Source organism: Gavialis gangeticus, unplaced genomic scaffold, assembly GCF_001723915.1.
Source record: "Gavialis gangeticus isolate Ggan-Ray unplaced genomic scaffold, GavGan_comp1, whole genome shotgun sequence".
Taxonomy (NCBI): Eukaryota; Metazoa; Chordata; order Crocodylia; family Gavialidae; genus Gavialis; species Gavialis gangeticus.
In genome coordinates, this window is record NW_017729003.1 from 9,175,074 (window position 1) to 9,195,814 (window position 20,741).

Here is a 20,741-nt window from a genome sequence, read left to right on the forward strand (position 1 = left end):
GTCCCTTCTGACCCTAGAAACTATGAAACTATGAAACAGAAGCTTCTTGTTATTTGTATGAATTTAAGCATCTACTGCCTTCAAAATATGGTTCTTCTCAAAAAAATAAATATAGAAGTAGTGGTATGGGATTCCATGTTCGTTCCACATGGGATTCCATGTTCACTGTCACTGCTTCTGAATAAAAATCTACTCAGTTTAAAAATAAAATTGCAAAGCTGTCCCGGGCTCTGATTGTGGGGAAAAAAAAGATAAGTTCTTTCATTTCCACTGGGAACAAAGATTTTATAGACTAAATGATCCCATCACACCTGTGAAGCCCTGCCAGATGTGGTAAGGTGCCAGTGGTATTCCTTGCTCGCTTAGTAACTGGAACTCATAAACAATGTTGGGGTTTTTTATTTTTAAGGTGGGACAAAATCTAACTTTTTTCCCTCTTTTGCCAGCTCTATTATAACTGAGCTAAATTATTCATTCTATTAATTGCTTTACTATTTAATCATGGAAATCAACAAAAGTGATGGACAAAATTACTTGAGTAAGAAGACTATATTTTTATCTTGCTGTTTCTCAGACTAGACTCACAGGGACGTTTCTCAGTGGCCTGTAGAGTGAAAACAAGGAAAATATAACAATTGTAAATGGTGGAAAAGTAAAACCAAAATTTCATAGTAATAAGAAGAAAATAAAGATTATTCTATTTTCAGCTCTTGTTGTAACGCCCCCATCTTCTCTAAGTTTTGGAAAACCAAAAATCTTCCTCTCCAAAGCCAGGTATAAAAGAGAGAGTGAAATACCTCCCTTACCCTTTGTGCTAGCCATACATGGCCTCTGCTAGCTCCTTCTGCAGCGCCTGAAGTTTCAGCTTCTTGGCATGGTCTTCAAAATAGTATGTAAAGCAGCCTCTCCCCACTACCTGCCTGCCACTGTCTCTTTTCACCTTATCTACCTCCCATTTCATTAGTGATGTTTGCCTGGTCCACCAATTCATCAGCTGCTCATGGCTATTGTCAGGTAACTTTTTTTTCTTGTTCTCTTTTCTGTCTAGGTGAGTGAGATCTATTATCCACAAATGTGTTCCTTATTCTGTTTAGAAAGTACCCGGTGCATTATGGGAATTATCAAAAGAAATGATCTGTGGTGCTTTCTGTTAGATGTGGCGTAATTATTTATGACTATTGCTTACTATTAAAAAAGAGGAAAGAAGTCAGGCACAGGCCTCTCAGCAGTTCTGAGGAAGTCCTTCCATTTTACTATCTTCTGACAGTTTTTAGTGTTTTTAAAAAATTAGTGTGTTCTCCAAAGTTTGAGTTCTGAGTACTGTATATCCAGAATAGAATTGGAGGAAAAGGGATTTATTTTTCTTCATGGGTAGGATTAGATATGTTTCAGCCACTGATTTGAAACTGTATAAAGCACCTTTTCTGATGCTGGGGAGTTGTTTATTGGTTGTTTGTTTTATTTTTTGCGGGGGGAGGGGGGCGCTGTTTTTTCATTTGAGACAATGTAAAAATCAAACTTCTTTTTACTTAATCATGTTACATTGGGCTCATTAAAGAGAGAATTGAATACTGTATTGAACATATATTATGAGTAGTTTCTTTTGCTGGATTTCCCTGGTCACTTTTAAAAAAGTGTTCACGCGTGTTTGGGTAAAATTCTTCTGGAACACTCTTTGAAAATGATTATATCAGGTAAAGCTTGAATGTTTTTCACTTTTTCCTTATAGGCAAAATTCTGAGGGAGTGCTTCAGAAACAATGGAATAGTATATCCTCTCTTCTCTTATTTGTGTTTACTTTTTATATTTTTAATATATTTATATTTTCCATAATTTTATTAAATATCACCTATTTGCCCATTCATGGAAGTAAAGAGTGTCAGTAAAGTAGCAAGAGCCCTAGGAAAGCAGCTAGCTTTAGCAGCCTGTTAGAACCTGCCTGTTGTTGGGTACTTTTGCAATGCCCTTTTCCTTTCATTTTTGCCGCCTCCTTGATTAGTCTTTTAAATCAGAATTTTTTATGTCTTTTTATTGGACCAACTGAATGGTTAGGAGAGTTTTTAGACATTCTTTTGGGCACCAAGTATCCTTCCTTAGGTCTGGGCAAGAAGCAGAGACACCTCCAGTTCATTTAGTTCAAGTTATTTCCTTGCCCAGAAACTTGTCTAACAACTCTCCCAACTGTTCAGTTGGTCCAATAAAAGATATTACCAAATTAACCCTTGTTTCTTGTATATTTTCTAGACCATCACAGCTACAACAACACGCCAACCCTTCTAATTAGACATTTGTATGCACATAGATCATGGTTCTAAGTAGATTAAATAAACATGTATGCACTGTATTTGCCATATGTATCTTTAGGTTGGAACTAGTAATTATATTGTGCAGAGGATCCTGTTAAGCTTTGTAAGTGAGAATTCGGATAGTGAAAAAAGCAGACTTTGCAGGCTCCTTAGCTCTGAGAGACTAGTGAATAACACACATGCCTTGACTTTTGTGGCTGGATTTACACTGTATGATATTATTGGTATATCTGAATTTTTCCCCTCTTGCTGTCACTGTGTGTGACAGGTGCCAGTATGTTTCTTCTTTGAGAAAGCAAGCTGAGAAATAGATCCCTGTTTACTTTAGAGCATTGGTGTAACCAAGAGATGTTTTCTACTGAGGTAAATAGTCTTTTGCCTGTAAAATATCTTATGGATGTCATTGTTTCACTTATTTGAAATACAGGTACAGTTTGATATCATACTTTGCAGCACTGCTGCTGCTTTTGGTGAAATATTACAGATTATTACACATCTTCAGGAGTATTTACTATTGACAAATAAGATAGCTGCACAATTAATGACTCACATGCCAGTTTCTGTTCCCTTAGTACAGTGGTTCCCAACCTTTTTTGTACCAGGACCCATTTGTAAGTATCAGTAGCCAGTTCTGACTCAGTGCCCCTCACTCCTGGCCCACTGCCCCCAGCCCCCCAGTGTGTGAGGCAGGGGGAGCCCCCAGCAGCCTCTTGCAGGCTGGAACTCTGCCAGTCTGCAAAGGAAAAGCCACAGTTTCCCACATTTTTTTTCTTTAAAGGAAAATCCATTGTTAAAGTTTGTTCATGAGTCTTTCATATATTCGTGCAACCCACAGGTTGACTGATGCTGCCTTAGTGTACTGCAGTCATTTGCAACTTAGTAAGCAAGTTATGACCTAACTTAAAATATAGCCAAGTGCATACAATGTGTTACTGGAAAGTAATGTTACTATCTGTAGAGCTATGATTGTTTATCCATGTAAGGACATTCTTTGCATGCTGTCTTGCCAGCCTGCTTTAAGGCTGGTCTGGAAGAACCCCCCCTGCAGATGTTGGGATTGGTTTAGTCTTCAATACTCTTCCTTCTTGAGCATCCTGTTGACAAAGGTGTCAGTTGAGTGGGAAAGGTATCTGTTTCTTAATATTTGAGTTAAACAATTTGCCCACTTTTTAAGAATAAGTTTATCATAGAATCATAGAAAATCAGTGTTGGAAGGGACCTCAGGAGGTCATCTAGTCCAACCCCCTGCTCAAAGCAAGACCATCCCTAATTAAATCATCCCAGCCAAAGCTTTGTCAAGCCAGGCCTTAAAAACCTCCAAGGATGGAGATTCTGCCACCTCTCTGGGTAACCTGCCCCAGTGTTTCACCACTCTCCTAGTGAGAATGTTTCCTAATATCCAACCTAAACTTTCCTTGCTGCAACTTGAGACCATTGCTCCTTGTTTTGTCATCTGCTACCACAGAGAACAGTCTAGCTGCATCCTAGCTCTATCCTTCAGGTAGCTGAAGGTTGCTATTAAATCCCACTGTCTTCTCTTTTCTAGACTAAATAAACCCAGCTCCCTCAGCCTCTTCTCATAAGTTTCTCCTTTTCCTTGTGCCAGTAATAAAATAACAAGTGGAGGGACTTATCTCTCTGCACATCTGTTATCCTCTTCCTGGATTCAAGTAAAAATGCTTATTTGTAGAACACTCAGCACAAGGGGATCTTTAGCCATTATGTGGGCTCCCAGGCAGCGGAGCTGTACAGGAATGCTAGTTTTGATGCGCACATTTGATTTTGTAGAAATTTCATTTCCTGATCAAAGAAAACATTAAAACCTAGGAACAGAAGAACTTTTAGAAGTCAGGAAAACAATGTAATATCAAGGAGAAAGAACAGGATTCTAATGAATTCTAATTGTGGCATGTACACAGAGAGTTTTTCTGGCTTTAGGCAGGTTGCATACATTCTGACTCAGCTGCCTTGTGTTTAAAATAGTTATTGTGCCTACCCCATCAGAGTATTTGAAGAATTAACTCAAGTTTATAAAGTGCTTTGGATATAATAGATGCTTTGTAAATGCTAATTGTTTTTACCTGGTAGGGAATGTCTGTATTGTTAGATTGGGATGAGGTTTGCACATATTCAGGCTTTTTTACACCTGAGAATATTCTAAATTATCTCTAAAGTGATAGGTTTTAGTGTTTGAGATACTGAATTAATTGTAGCTACAAATCAAAAGTAGATCAGAGAATCTGCAAATGCATACGTTAATAAGCAGTTTCAAATGGCCCTGTTAGGAATTTTTGACACTTCAAGCTCTTTATTAAATTGCCCTGGAAAATAAAGATTTTGCTCTTGTATGTGTTTACTGAAAACTTTCTTCAAGTTTGTAGCTCAGATATGTTATCTGTTAAATACTAATATTAAATGTAAATACTTGTGAACTGTATTAATAGTTTTGTCTTAAATAAATTTAATCAGAAATAAATTTCAGTATCTTGTTCTGATTAGCTATAATATTTTTTGCAGTTCAGTGTGTTTCTCAAATGCTCCAGAATTTAAGCTTTCAGTTAAAAAAAAAAAAAAAAAAGCTTTTCACACTGATGGTTACCATTGCCGTTCTAACTGAGTACAATATTACAATAGTAGTAGCTGTGAAAAAAGCTGTGGAGAACACAAATATTGTTGTCCTGAACCTGCAGATGTGCCAAAACAAGGATTCTGAAAAGTGTGAACTGCATTGCTCATCAGTAGGATTGTTAACTCGGAAACCTAATGAGTAATAGTTTAAATTTCAGAATTATTCAGTCACACCTGATTCTTTTAGTAGAAAATTCAGTCTTAATGTAAATTTGTTGTGATGATCTTTGTCAGATATATTAGAAAATACATTTGTGATGCATCTTTTGTCACCTCATGTTTTGTTGGCTAAAACTTCAGATGACAAAACTTCATATCATTTGTAAGTTATTAAAATATTAGGGTGTTGAAGTTTTTTAGTACACAAGTTTATCAACCTGATTGTTAATAATGATTTGCATTCAAGCTGCTTGCACCATCTGTGTTTTAGGTCACTTTAATTTTTGTTAATTTTTCTTTATGATATCTTGTACAAATAATTTTCAGTTACTTTGTTACACAGTGTGCAGCTGATAGTAACTGCTTTGTAGCACAGCCAGTTGAGAGTTTATCACTTCAGTGACTGAGCTATAAGCAAGTGCTGTTTGTTGGACAAATGTTCATTTTTTTTTCCAAGAAATTGCCGTTCTCCCAGGAGAAACCAGAAGTGTGCAGATGTTCAGGCTTTTTCTCCTGAAGCAAAAATGGCCACTTTGGGAGGTTATTTTCCTCCCAAAAATCATTCCTGGGAGAGTTTCTCCTAGAAAACTGATTGTCTGCACACATTCCCCCGGCTTAACTACTTCTGGGGACCAGGAGTTGCGGAGCTGGGGGAAGGTTCCCTTGCCTTCCAGAGCGTGGAGTCACCCTGGCTTGGGGAAGGGAACAGCTGTTCCAACCCTTCCAATATACTGCAAGGGGAGGGGAGGAGCAGCAGCCAGTTGCTCCCTGCCTGCTTCTCACTCCAGAGTGAGTGCCTGGAGTGAGAAGTGGGTTGGAGGCCCCACTGCTTCATTCACCAGGAGGGGAGCAGCAACCACTGCTCCCTGCCTCTTCCCCAAAATGGGCAGCCCCCATTTTTGGAAGAGGTGGGGGGTTTGTCAGATCCTGACAACCACCCCTTACCACCCATGCTGTCCAGCTGGGCACCAGTGACTGCAGTTTAAGAATCAGTGGGACTGGGAAGCAGGCTGTGGGAAAACCTTAAGCCTGGTTCCTAGCCCTGCCAGCTTTCTTTTGATACCTCCACTGCCCAATCCAGCCAGCACAGGTGGCAAGGGGCAGCTGATGGAGCCAAGAACCAAACTTGGGGAGGCTTTCCCAGAGCCTGCTTCCCAGCCACTGCTTCTAAATCACTGGACCTGGCACCTAACTGGGCAGTGCAGGCAGCAGTGGGAAGGAGGACAATTCCTTTTCTGTAGCCTTTCTAAAGTTTTAAAGTACCCCTATTTAAAAAGGGAGAGAATAGTAAATAGTATATGGTTGCTCTTTAACTATGAAGTGCAAAAAGTAGCTATTTTTGTTCCGATCTCCATCATCCTTTACAATTTTTGACTGGAGAGTTTTTAATGAGGAGGTTTAAGGGGCATTTTGTACTATGTATAGATTCCCCAGGCACTTATAACAGTTATCCCCTCATCTGTGCTTGCTTGGGGTTTTTTGTTTGTTTGTGAGGACAGGATTTAAATTGTATGAAAGCATTGTCCTCTGACTTCAGGTACAAACATCTGTGACTCTGTTATGTATCAGGAATATTTTGGGTGAACTAAGAAGGGAGATTTAAAATATAATTTTCCAGGGCAGTGTGCTAACCACAGCTTTATAGTATGGGGTAGAAGTTAGAATATTAAGCATAACAATCCTGGACCTTACTTTACAGGTTCACTTTTAATATGGAACAAGACCAAATACAATGGTAGGTAAAAAGGTTACACATGAGGTCATGACATAAAATCAGGAAGAAACATGCTAAACAATTTACATCCCTTTTAATGTATTCAGGTCTACAGGGCTTGATAAATTCCACTCTGTAGTATTAAATGAACAGTAAGAGCTAGTAGTGGGGCTGATACTTATTGCTGAGAAGATAGCAGAGTTCCCAAGGGATAGAAAAGAGCAAACAATGCCTATTTTGAGAGAAGGGGAAATGGAAGACCCAAGAAATTAGAGTAGTGAGACTGATTTTAAATTGCAAGTACAATTAACAAAACAGTTGGTATTTAAGTGTCTATTAAAAAAACCAGCACAATTTAGGTAGACTCCTTATAGCTATTGCTTACTGGTGAGTTTTTTTACTTTGCTAGGCTAACAAGCAGATAATGTAATTGTGAAATAGCTGGAGCCACAACATGGATGGTACAAGGCTAAGAAAAAGCCTGAAAACTTACTTGTAAGGGGATAAATCTGCACAGAGAAAGGAGACTTCACTTGGTTTGTTTCCCTGCCACATCAGGTGGGGAGATCATCCATGTCACTATGGCATTGTTTGCCAACTCTCACCCCTTTCACTTGCTAATGGTAATCCTCATATAGGATCTAAGATGAAGGAGGCAGAGACTAGCCAGACTGGGGGCAAAAAATGAGTCTTGGGTCCCCTATACATGGCTGATAATTATCTCACTGTTAATCCCAGTCCCTGGACAGCCCTGAGTCTTGAACCAGACCTGGGGCTTTTTGACCAGGACTGACAGTCAGCTAATTGTCAGTCCTCGCTCAGACAGCTCCGGGTCTGGAACTGGGTTATCTGGACTGAGCTGACAGTCAGCTGATTGTTGATCTGGTATGCAGGACTGGATGCCAGCTTTTAATTTGCTGGTGCAGGGGAAGCTTGGGCTCTCAATCCCAGGCTTTTCCTGCACTGGCAAGTAATAATGGCATCATTGGGATCTGACCCCTGATTCCAAAACTGCATGCCCTGCCATGCACATGTGGTATGGGAGGAGATGCAGTTGTTGGAATCAGGAAGCAGATCCCAGCATGCCATTAGAAGAATGTGTGCCGGGGCCTTGGAAAATACATTACTCTTCTAGGTGTATAGGAATTGCCAGTGAAAGTATAGCATAACTTGGGGTTGTATTATTTTGTCAGGGTGCCCTGATCTTGGACCCAGGCACTAGCTGTTTATTCCATATGTATCCAAAGGAAATAGGGAGGGGGAGGACTCTGAAGGATTTGCCTTGGAAACTTCTTTCCTCAGAATCTACTTCTACAAGTGTCTTCAGATGATGGCTGTGTCTAAAGCCATAAATTATTGATTCAGTTTCAATCTAGATCATGTTGTTGAATAAACCCCTGCAGAGATCCATAGTAGTTCCAATACTGTTTTAATGTATTAAAGTCTCAAAGGATTGAATGGAGAGTATGTTAATCAGATTTGCACCTGATATTGGAGATGTTCTAAATGATGATAGAATTTACTAATTAAAGATGGGCTGTACTAAACACAGATTAATTTCAGATGCTACTTAATAAGGGGATGCAACCTGCCATGAAGATATCAAAATTGGGAAATACTAGCTAGGCAGTAACTGTGTAAAGAAGAATCTGGACAGCTACAGTTGCATAAATTGTATGAAAGATGAAACTGCTGTCAGAATGCCAGGAAATTATCACCTGAAACAATTGGGATAATGCTTTGCATATAGACAAAGACTGAAAAGTTATTAGGTTGGAATTCAGAACTGGTACATCTTAAACTTGTGCAGTTTAAGAAAAAACAGAAGGGAGATGTGACCGTTGCCACAAAAATAAAGTTGCATAACCAATAGTCATGATAGATCAGAGAGAAGATGGGGCAGGGTGACTCACTAGATAGAGAATAACTTGTTCAGAGAGGCATGAACTTCATAGGTGACAACCTACTTTACCAGATGCAGTGGGTGGGACCCAGTGTGGAAGAGTGGAATGGGGTGGTGAGACTCATTGCTGCTGCTGGGTCCCCTGGTCCAGCTGTGCGGAGCTGCCCTCACCACCTCCTGCTGCCAGCTGCTCATATGGCAGCTCACAGCTCTACCTTGTGCCATGGCCTGGCCACTGCTGCCACACTCCTCAGGCCACCCATGCTGCCCCCCCATTCCACCTTCCCTCCCCTCTGGGATAGAGCCGTGACATGAGGGGTGCCACAGCAGTAGCTGAACCAAGGTGGCAGGGTAGAGCCGTGGCCTGGGGTGCAAGCAGCTGGCAACAGGAGGAAGTGAGGGCAACACAGCTCCCCCTTTTTCCTCACTGTTACTTCTCGCACTGCTGGTGGTGCAGCTGGTGGGGGGTCCTGGAGGTGGCAGCAGTGGTGGCAGCAACAAGTCTTGCCACCCTGCCTCACCCTCCTGCCCCGGGTCTGGCCAGGCTTCAGGCCCATGCCCACTGTGAGCACACAAATCTGGGGGGGCACCTGCTCCCCCATCTACCCCTGACACCTTACCTGTTCCCTCTCTACACCCTCAGGTGCATCATCTATGCCTTCCCCCCGACTCCATAGACTTGCCTGCCAGGAACTGCAGGAGCTGCTCTCCGTGCTGCTTGGCTGCCATGTATATGTGTGCTTGTGTACATGCACATGGTGCCCCCTACCTGATCACCCTCCTCTTGCTCCCCTCAGTCTCAAGCAGCCCCTTGGAAATCAACCATTTCCCACGTTTTTCTCCTTTAAATGAGAATCCAAGTTTGTTGGCAACCCTTTTATATATTCTTGCAACCCACTTCTGGGTCACAACTCATGGGTTAAGAAACACTGAACTAGAAGACAACCAGAGATTTCTTCCAATCCAAATTAATCAGTAATGGAAAAAAAAGTTATTGGCTGAAATAATGTGAGGGTAGTCTTATTCAAACACAGCAGAGACAACAGGAAGCATCCCTTTGTAATTTAAGTTATAATTCAAATTAAAAAATAGTTTACTAAATAATAACTTCTGATTACTTGGGAGGTTTGGGGGAAATTATGAATTTTGAGTTTTGCCAATTAGGTATTAACAGCAGCCTTTACGTTCAGGTCAGGGTAGAGTGACAACTTTTAGCTACATATATTGGAACCTAAAAATTGGTACTTTTGTGTATATAGGAAAAAATTATTTTGAAAGGCTCTCTTAGTCCTATATACCATATTTACCCAAATCCAGGCCAACTTCAAATTTAAGACACACGTGCAATATTTACCTTATTTACTTAAATTTAAGATGACCCTCAATTATTAGGTTCTGTGAATGGAAAATTTATAACTTTGTTATCATTTTCCATGTATAGAATCTAATTATTGGAGGGTTGTCTTGAATTCATCTCCCCCACTGCTGCAGTAGAGGAAGCAGACCCCTGCTGCCTGCCCCCCTGCCATCTGTCATCACTGCCACTTGCCCAACCTGCCACCAGCCCTTCTTGCCCTCCCCCCTATTAGTGCCACTTACCCTGTGCAGCCCCTCTGGCTTGGGGCATGGAGGGTGCCAAAAAAAAAAGTGGGGTGGCACGTGTGGCAGTAGCATGTGCTGCCCAAACTGGAGCCTGGCTGCTGGAGCACTGCAGCTTCAGCCTCCCCAAGGCCCCCGGGACTCCAGGTAAGGCTGCTGGGGCCAGCACAGTTGCTGGCCCCAGCTTGCCTTACCCCACCCAGAGTAACCTGCTGCATGCCAGAGCACACGTGGCACAGGCGTTCCCCCAGTGTGCCACTGGTACTTGTCCATGAGGAAACAAATGTCCGCGCCTATCTGGACACGGCCTGTGATGCTAGATTTTCAAATGTATGGAGCACTGATGACTCCATTTGCAATAATGGACATTAGTTTCTTGGATCATGTGAAAATAAGGCTTAAAGTCATCTTTGATTGATTGATTGATTGCTTTTGTCACAAACAGTGAATTGTGACATCATGGAAGAGATCCAGCAGGAGGAACAGATTAATAAAAAAAATGTTTTTAGTCCTAATACCAAGTGTTTGACAAACTGAAAAGTTTAATAATTCTAACTGTCAAACTTCAGGATTTTGAGTGTACAAATAAAGAGCTGAATCCCAGCTGCTGTCTCATGGACTCTGTGAAGGGAGTATTTGCAGTGATTTTTGGAAATTTAAGAGATTTCAATTTTATTTTAAAAGAATGGCTATCATAATGTTTAAATTAACATTTAAAATGAAAAAAGGCTTTTGAAAGCTCTGATATGGCTACAAGATTCCATCTTCTTGGATAATCCAATATAGTTGCTACATGGAGAATGTGCTAGGTCCACAAATCTGTCACCAGCATCTTAGTAATTGCTGAAAAACCCTGAGCAAATACTGGACAAAAAGACCTAATTCCTTCTTAATCTGGTTAGGATATCAATCATCTTTTAAAATAAAATGTTGAGTGAACCTCATGTATTAACCTTTAAGTTAAACATTTTGGTTTGCAGTTGCATCTAGTCTCTAAGTGGAAAAAACTCTTTTGACTTTCATGTCATCCTCGATCCAGCTATTGGAACTGAATATTTTAGTTTCACCTACTTCACCATTCGCATTACATTTTGAACATGGAACTTGATTTGCTCTATAAATCTTCCTAAAAGTCCCCAGTTTAGCTCTTGACTTTGTTGCTGCATTAAGAATGTAGGAGGCAGAATGCAGTCAGCTTGCTTTTCATTGTTAGACTGAACTGGGTAGTGTTGCAGACTTATTTTGCTTGGTAAATTGAGCGACAAGGTCAAATGGAGACTGAACATAAATTCAGTAACAGGCAGCAAGAGGCTGTATTTTTATAAAAATGGCTTTATATATCAGCGTTACATGGAGAATGTTATTTGTGTTGCAAGACTAACTGCTTGTAGAATGGAGAGTTTTTAGAATGGAGTGTCCATTCTCTTCTAAGGACTTAGCTGCTGTGAATGCAAAATATGATGTATTCTCTGTACTATTTTGTAGATTAATATAGTAGAGGATATGTGGTTCTCTCTCACAATGTTCCATCTTGTTACGGTTGGCAAGTTCAAAAATAAATAAATGAAGATAGAAGGGGGAAGAAAATTTTAAGTAGGAGTGTGAGTTTTATTATTGTAAGTGCCAAGTGATGTGCATTCAGTTTTGACAGTAAAATAACTTACAATAGCTGTAGGTGTGCTTGTGTTTCCTATTAGGTTGAGAGCAGCTCTTTTTTAGGGGGGGGGTTTCCTCCCTTTTCCTTGCCTATTTTCTTTAACTGTTATTCTGACAAAAGTGTATTAGGGTAAAGCTCCTGCATCAGGAAAGCACTCAAGACTGTTGTAAACAACGGTCCCCGTGTTTAATAAATGTAGACTAGTGGTTTGTTTTGCCCCTAGAGATACAGTTGAAGACTTTGTTCTGATGAAGTCTGGAGCATATAATTTTTCTGAACTACTAAGGGTATTTAAAGAAAATGTTGCATTCCATGTTTCATTTAAATTTAACTAAACATTCATTAGGGTGATTTGTCACTCTCAAAAAAGGCAGGTGTATGTCCATCTCCCATTGATATTCATGGGGTTTTCTGTGGGTTTTAGGCACTTACGTGGCATTTTTGCCATTGTCTGTCCTGCCACTCTCCCCCAGGCAGTCCATTTAATTTAATATTTCCTTTTAGTGAGTCAAAACAAGCTATTTTTAAAGTGGTGGTAGTACTAATTTCTCAACCCCTCCATTCTCTTCCTTCCATCTTTCACATTAATTCCCAAATGCTCCTTTCTGCAGCTGTGGGAGAAGAGCCTTGCTGAGAATCATTCTTGCAGACAAAGTTTTTATGCATGAATACAACGCTAAAGCTGTAGCATTTCTTTACATAACCTTTTAAATTGCTCATTAAAGTCTAGAAAACTGCTAGAGGCTGGAATTAAACTTTCCTTTCCATCATAGACTGCACTGTAATGCCAAGGTCACTGATAGGGCAGAAGCATCTGTCAAACACAGAGCGTCCACTAGGATTTCACTGTCACTGACAAATGTACATTTTTTTTTAACCCTCATACTACAGAGGTACTTAAACTGGTCCCAGGGTGCAGGGAGAGAATGTGTGAAGAATGGAAGGCATTCAATGAATTTTTTCTAGTGCTTCCTTTACAAGAAATAGCTTTATTTTTTTGCAGAGCTTTAGATCAAATTTTTTTTTTTACTTAAAGTATTTCAGCTGCTGTTGTTGGCATTGTGAGGATTTTTCAATCTTAATATTCCAAATGAAGCATTCATTCTGGAGTTAAGGCACTGAAGTTCTCAGTTTGGGAGAAGAGGGGTTAAATTATTACTATGCATTTGGTGTTCAATAAATAATGGGAAAGTTTTACTTTAATTTGTATTTCTGTATTAGTTTAGGGTCTGAGAGTTCAGCTGTGCTTGCCATCATCTGGAAGGGCACCATCAAATACTTACTGAAATCAGTTAATAGGCTTTGTGTCTGCTATGTACATCAACTCAAGGGACAACATAAAATAGCAAGATAAGCTGAGGCTGCAAAAAGCAAATCTTCTGCACTCCTTGATTAGCAAAGGCAATAGTTATTTGCTCCAGTCATGTCCCACTAACTATTCAGGCTCTTGCAGGCAGATAACTGCATCATCCAATCCAGTCTGGGTTTCTGTCTTCCCAGTATCTGATCTCTTCAGCCCCCTTCCTTCCCCCCACCCTTCTCCATTATTTGAGGCTTCAGCTATCTTCCCTTAGCCTTCCAGCAATGGCCCCAACTGATTTTTACCAAACAGCGTACTAACCTTCTTAATCCAGTTCACCAATTCATAGTGAATTTTTAGTATGGTGAATCTAAGAGAGACAATGTAAAATAGTCTGATCTTTACTTACTAAATCAAATGTTTTGTGTATATATAGCTTCAATATATTGATTCACACTTAAGTAGATATAACAACAAAGAAAACTACCAGTTTGTGTTTGAAAGAGACTTATTTTAAAGAGATGGAATAACATTTAGAAATGTTTGTTTCTATCTCAGTTTTTGCTGTCTATTTATAGTTTGGCACCTTTACAAATGGTAGAACATATAACTATATGCTTTAAATCTTTTTGTGTTTGGAAAGCAAGTTGAAGGTTTCTTAAAAAGAGGAAAGGCTTTTTCCCTTTTAATACATAGCTTAATATGTAACATGACAGAAGTCTAGACTGATTGCTTCTTCAGACTAGTAAATAGAGGCAGCTTTGCAGTGGTTTGCAAATAGGTAATGTATTATAGCTTGTCAAATAAAGCTTTGGGCATATTCTAAATTCTAAAGAGAAGTCAGGCTATTGCTGTAAAAATTAGTTAACAGTACAAAAATGATAATTTGTCAGATATTTCTAATTCCCTGTTACTCTTAGCTTGTGTTACATGGTGTTGTATTGTGTTGTCATCCCCGTATCTCTACTCGCACCCTGAACATTTTACAGAATTAGCTCTCCTATATTGCTTCTGGTTAAAGGATATTCTGAGGTTTTTTCCCCCCACACAAACTAAGGACTTCTTTACGTTTTGTGCTTTTTCCTTATTCTTATTTATACATACCTTTCCCCCTCTTCTGCAAATCTTTAGGCATGTAGCTTGCTTGTGATTTTTAAGGAACATCTTCCTAGAAAAATCAAAAGCCCTTTTTAAAATACATGCATTTAAATACTCAGTACTAGAAGAATGTGAAGGGACTGTAATATTTGGGGCAAACAGGTGTTTTACTTTACTTTTGAAGCATACAGATTGCTAAATTTTCTGCAGGTAATCAACACAGGCTCTGGCAGCACTTGTTTCTGGATATTTGAAATATGTTATGTAACCATTATGTTTTGTGGTTTTTCATCTTCATTTTTTTTAAATTGGCATGTACACATAGTCCAAAAAGTATATATTCCTGGCTTTTTGTGGGGGTTTAAAATATGCTGGTGCAGTAAACACATCAGTATTTTTGCAATGGCAAGTGGCATAGTAGTAATTATAGATGCAACAATGAAATGCATTTTGGTGTGGGAGTCAAGGGAATTCAGACATTTGTAGGTAGTCCTATGTTATAATATGCTTTTATGCTTAGGGATTCCATGGCTGTTCATATGGCATGCTAGGTAGTGCTCTTGCCACTGAATAAGAAAGTCATATAAGTCTCACAGGAGAACCTGAGCTGATGTTTTTCAGTGTATAGCTCCTGGGCAGCTGGAGGAGCTATCCTGTAGGAGAAATAGTGAACTGAGAACTTATCTGCCAAGTCCTGCTGACTGCCCAACGGTGGGGTGAGGGGATTAAAAGCCCTCCAGTGTTTTTTGTAAAAATAAGACATAAGACTACTACCCTGGACCACCAGTCTTCTCTGTAAAAACGAGTTCTAATTTCCAGTAATATGAACGATTGCTGAGAATTTAAAGGTTTTTTTTCTTCCTAGGTCTCAGTCTATTATTGATAGATATCTTACTGCTTCACAGAATGGCTTTGAATGCCTTTATATATATGAAATACACTATTTACTCTTTTATTAACTTACACACTATAACAGTGATTTTCTGAAATGATACATGAAGTACATAGAGAATAACAATTTTCAAAAAGATCAAGCAGAAACTTTATATCCCCAGTTTTGTTTTTACAAATGTAATATAGAAGCCTTTTACTGTCTCAGTCACCTGTACCCTGATAGTTATAAGTAATCAAACCTGCAGCTAGTTGCCATGACACACTTTAACTTACTCATATGTTAGATTTTTTTTTACTTTTGTTTAGTTGAGTTCAAAACCATTTGTTTGGAGATTTCCAACTGCCAAAAGGGAAAGTTATGGCATAATCTGCCTGTGGAAAAAGTTTATTCATAATGTGATTACTTAAAAGTTGGTTAGTGACCCTAAACATCAGGATTTATATTTCCAGTGTAAATGTGGAGTTTTCTATATAAATGGCTTAAAACAGGGATGAAACACCTGTGACATGCCACAAGTGGAAGGGACAGCCTCTGTGTGTGGCACATGGCAGATCAAGAGACACAGCAGGTGATAAGTCAGGGAGCAGAAAGCAAAGCAATAGATTTGACAGGGAGCATAAGGCCGGTAACAGAGTAGGAAATGAGGCAGAAAGCACAGAGCAGAAAGAGCAGCAGATTGAGCAAGGGAGAGCCATCGGACTGGCACTTGGTGCAGTGTCACAGAGCGGGGTCCTGTAGGATGGCAGTGATCTTCCCAAGGCCCCCTTATGTGCCAAGTTGGCCCAGTGGGCACCCTTGATTCTCACCCGCCACATCTGAGATAGAGAATATATGGGAGGCTGCCTTTACACCCTCTTTGACATGGTTTGCTGTACACTCTGACCCTGGGGACACCAGGACCCCTGGTGGGTCCCTCTCCAAGATGGATGGCACAGTGGGTGTTTTGGGGCACCCTAGCCTTATGGGCTATGAGTGGCTCCAGCCACCCCTTTACCATGCCCCAAGCCTGACAGATGGAACAAACGTTGTTCAGTCTGGGCCTTGCTGTGATTTGCCCTCTCTGGCGCTCAGTGCGCCCTCAACGCTGCGCCCTCTCTGGCGCTCAGTGCACCCCCAACGCTGCCGTGGGTCCCCTATGAGGCCTCCTCCATCCACTAATAACCTCACCCAAACCACCAGTGTTATACAATAATAAACCAACACAAGCCCCTGAGCTTTAACAAACTCAAGCCACCCACTTGTAACGTCATTCAAATCCTACCAGGGAACACTCCATCCCACCAGAGTATCAGGAGCTGCTCATGCAATCAGGCCTCTCCCCTTTGTTTGTTCAGGCAGAGCTCCTTCCCCCTTAACTACCAGCAGAGAACTGCCAGCTTGGCCTCAGCCCTGGGGCTTAAATGTGAGCCAGGCCCTGCCACTTTTGGTCAGCTGACCACTGGCAGGTGTGGGCCACTAGCTAACTCTGGTTGCCCTGGCAACCAGCAGCTGGGGCTTCTCACTCACTGCTTGGGCTCTTTCCTAGCAGTTTCCCCTCTTTAAAAGGAGCAGGGCTCCTGTGGCAGGCCTGCTAGGGAGGCTGGTTCCCACTGCCTTAAGACATTTTGAGCTTTGTTATTGTACTCAGAAACCTGTAATGGCAATCAGGACCTCTCTACATATTACAGGTATTGCACAATTAACTGGTTACTTTTGCAATTACCTGGAGACCAGTTACACATACAAAGTAGCTATCACACAATAAAAAGCTCCAACAGATCTAAAGTTAGACCTCAGAAACGCATACTAACTTTATAGGTGGTTGCTATCAAGCTTTAATTTGCATATGTAGCAGGGTTTCCTTGGAGAAACCCCCAGACCTTTGGGATCGCAGCTGCTGCAGTCCATAGGGCTCTGAGGTGTGGGAAATCTCTAGGGCTAGAGGATCATGGCAGGGTGATTGATTTATTTACTTATTTTTTTTATTTTCAAGAAGCAGTATAGCTGTCTGCATTGATACTTTCCCCTTAAATAATGAGACTTCCAGTGATTGCTTCCAGATAGTCTAAAGACACTTGGCAATACAAAGCAGCTTGGGAAATGGGAGAGTTTGGCTTATTACCTTGATTTTGTTGAGGCGCTCTGATACGATGGTGGTTTTGCCTACTATACCTAGTATGGAAACTATTTAAAAATCTCCTTAATTACCTATTTGTTTAGTATTGCATTCTGGCATCATTGTGACTAGAGAACAATGGAGATTACTACTTATTTTGCTGTTAGTATCTGCAAGAATTCCCTCAACACCATATGTAAAGTGACAGCTTGGAAAGGCTATCACTTAATGATGGTACCTTGGGGGTTTGATGGCATTTTTTTTTCTTCACCCAACATTGTTTCTTAGTTGCTCTTGAGATTTGTGAAGTGCTAGTGTAAACTCCAATTAATAGTCTTTCAAGCTAGTCTCTGTAGTGATATTATTTAAAATTTCCCTACCTCCTGTCTCCCCGCAGCTCCCTCCACACACACTCTTCATCCCACCCTTTTCTGGCTTTCTGTGTTGTATTTTATCTTGACCATAGCACAAGATATGTGGGAAGGTCACACTGGTTTTTCTTTTAGACAAAAGCAACCTAAAGCTCTGTTTGATCAGAGGTATTTTTTTGCAGCCCCAGTCTGCTCTGTGTTGGGGAGGTGCCTTCAGATCCTATTCTGAACCTTTTGTTGTGTAGTACTAAACAATGGAAAATGTCTGAACAGTGCTATTGCTTGGGCATCATGGTAGAAGCCATCCTTCTAAATTTTATTTATAACTTGCTGCTACTGTACTTTCTACCAATGATACATTTCTTTAAAAAACAAAAGAACCCAACCTTTATTATTTGTAGTGGCAACACAGAGCCGTGCTTTAAGTTTTATATCCCTTCTTCTAGAAGGTCCTAATAGAAAATGATGAGCCAACTTGCCTGGTGCAAGAGATGGTCAAAGGAAATATAGTAATTGATGGTGAATAGTGGGAACAGATGGTGTCACCGATATAGATCTATTGTTTACACACCTGTAATTATGAGTTACAGCTGCAGGCAAAAAGGGACTCTTTGACTATTTTGGCTGAAGGCAATTATAGCTACTTGGGTTCCCTCTCTGCAAAAAGGATATCTTTTTTAGCTACTTTTAGGGAATTGTAGTTGGCAGGTAATCAACAAACTGCTTGGAAGGTGTCATTATTGTTGTGTTAATTTTTAAGAAAAATCAAATATGTCTATTTACATCATGCTGTGTTGCTTTACAACTGAATGCATTCTTATTGCTTCCATGATGCAAGTTTTTAGGGTTTTGATTGTTTTGGCAAAGATGATTCTGCTTTTGGTTTAAAATCTACCTACTGAAGGGTAATATCTTACTACTCTTTGGCTTGGAACAGATGTTGCATTTGCCCCTGGATAAGTTGTGGCTGTGTTTCTCCTGGAACAGAAATATCCCTGGATTGGTGTTTACACACATCACCTTTCTAACCAGAGTTTAGTGAGCAGCTTCTGAATTCACTGCTGCTTTTTTGCTGTTGATTCAATGATGCATAGTCCTGGGATAAACTGTTACTACCTCTTATCTGGGAAACGTCTTCAGGACGTAACTTGGGAGAATGAATATGAATGTCTCCATGATGCACTTCATCCCAGGATAAAATAGTTTATTCTAGGATAAAGGTGATGTCTGTTTGCAGTCTTTGTATCATATAGCTTCTCTGATCCAGACATACCTATAGGTATGCTTCACAGGAGATGTGCCTTCTGAATCCTAACCCTACCCTTCAGCATATCAACTACTCCCCACAGCTTGGTGTCATCTGCAAACTTGCTGAGGGTGCATGCCTTCGTACAGGTCATTGATGAAGATAATTGAAAAAAAACTGGCCTCTGGGGCACTCCACTTGATGCTGAGTGCCAGCTAGACATCAAGTCATTGACTATTACCCTCTGAGCCCAATGATCCAGCCAGTTTTCTATCCACTGTACAGTCCATTCATCCAACCAACCTGTACTTCCTTAGCTTGCCTGTGAGAATGTTGTGGGAGATCATATCAAAAGCCTTGCTGAAGTCAAAGTATATCATATCACATCCATTGGTCTCCCCACATCCACAGAGCCAGTCATCTCATCATAGAAAGTGATCATGTTGGTCAGACATGACTTGTCCTTGGTGAATCCATGCTGACCATTCCTTATCACCTTCTATAAGTGCTTAGAAATGGATTCCTTGAGGACCTGCTCCATGATTTTTCCAGGGACTGACATGAGGCTGGCAAGTCTGTAGTTCTATGGATCCTCCTTTTTCTCTTGCTTAATGATGGGCACTATATTTGCCCTTTTCTAATCATCTGGGACCTCTCCTGATTGCCATGAGTTTTCAAAGATGATAGCAAGTGGCTTTGCAATCATATCAGCCAACTCCCTCAGCACCCTCGGGTGCATCCAGCTTTCCTAAGTAGTCCCTAACCCAGGGACAGGCAATTATTTTGGGCAGAGGGCCACTTACCCAATTTGGCAGTCTGTTGAGGGCTGCATGGGTAGCCCTGCCCCTTGACAGGTGCCCCACCCCCTGGTCACCATCTTGAGACCAATGTCCCAATGTCTTGGTACCAGTGTCCCAGGGCCAGCACCAGTGGGCCCAAAGCAGAATGCAGGCTGGCAGGGGTCTGTGGAGCTGAGCTGGGCTGGGCTGCACCAGCAGAGAGGGGGGAGCTGGCCCGGCTCCATAGAGCCCCTGCCAGCTGGGACCCTGCGCTCCTGCCACCCTGCTCTGGGCCCTGCTGGCACTGACCCTGGGGCACCAGTGCAGGCCCCATGCTCCCACTGGCTCCCCGCCCACTCACACCCAGTGCCCCCCCAGCCCTGTGGTACAGGCCGGGGGCAGCGCACAGCCCTGACCCCCTGCTCGCTGGCAGAGAAGAAGCTGGTGGTGAGCGCAGGGAAAAGCAACCCCTTGCCCGTCCCATGGCCGGTGCTCCCTGCTGCAGGCACTCGCAGCCCACACGGGGCTGTCCAGTGCAGGCATAGTCAGTCCCAGGCGGGATGTGAGTGGCTGCAGTGTGGGGCACCAGCCACGTGGCAAGCAAGGGGCCGCTCTTCCCTGTGCTCAGCACCAGCTTGTAACCCACCCCGCTGCCAGCCTGGCAGTGGGACTGGGTTACAAGGTGGTGCTGAGCACGGGTGGGGGGGAAGCAGCCCCTCGCCTACCCCATGCCCAGTGCCCCACGCTGGGGCTGCCTGTGCCTGCTCTGGACAGCCCCGTGTGGGCTGCAAATGCCTGCAGCAGGGAGTGCCGGGCAAGGGGCCACTTTTCTCCATGCAGGGAAGGAGCCCAGGGAAAAGCTGAGCGCGGGGGGGAAAACAGCCCCTCCCCTGCCCCATGGCCGGCACTCCCTGCTGCAGCCGCTCGCTGCCCACACAGACCTGTCCGGAGCAGGCACAGGCAGCCCCACACGGGCTGTGAGCAGCTGCAG

At 41.8% G+C, this 20,741-nt stretch overlaps 1 protein-coding gene across 5 annotated transcripts in view; it reads left to right on the forward strand.

Annotated features, from left to right (window-relative positions):
- Window positions 1–20,741, forward strand: part of MICU1 (mitochondrial calcium uptake 1) — a 276,027-nt gene that overhangs the window by 191,214 nt on the left and 64,072 nt on the right. The gene's annotated exons all lie outside the window — the stretch shown is intronic.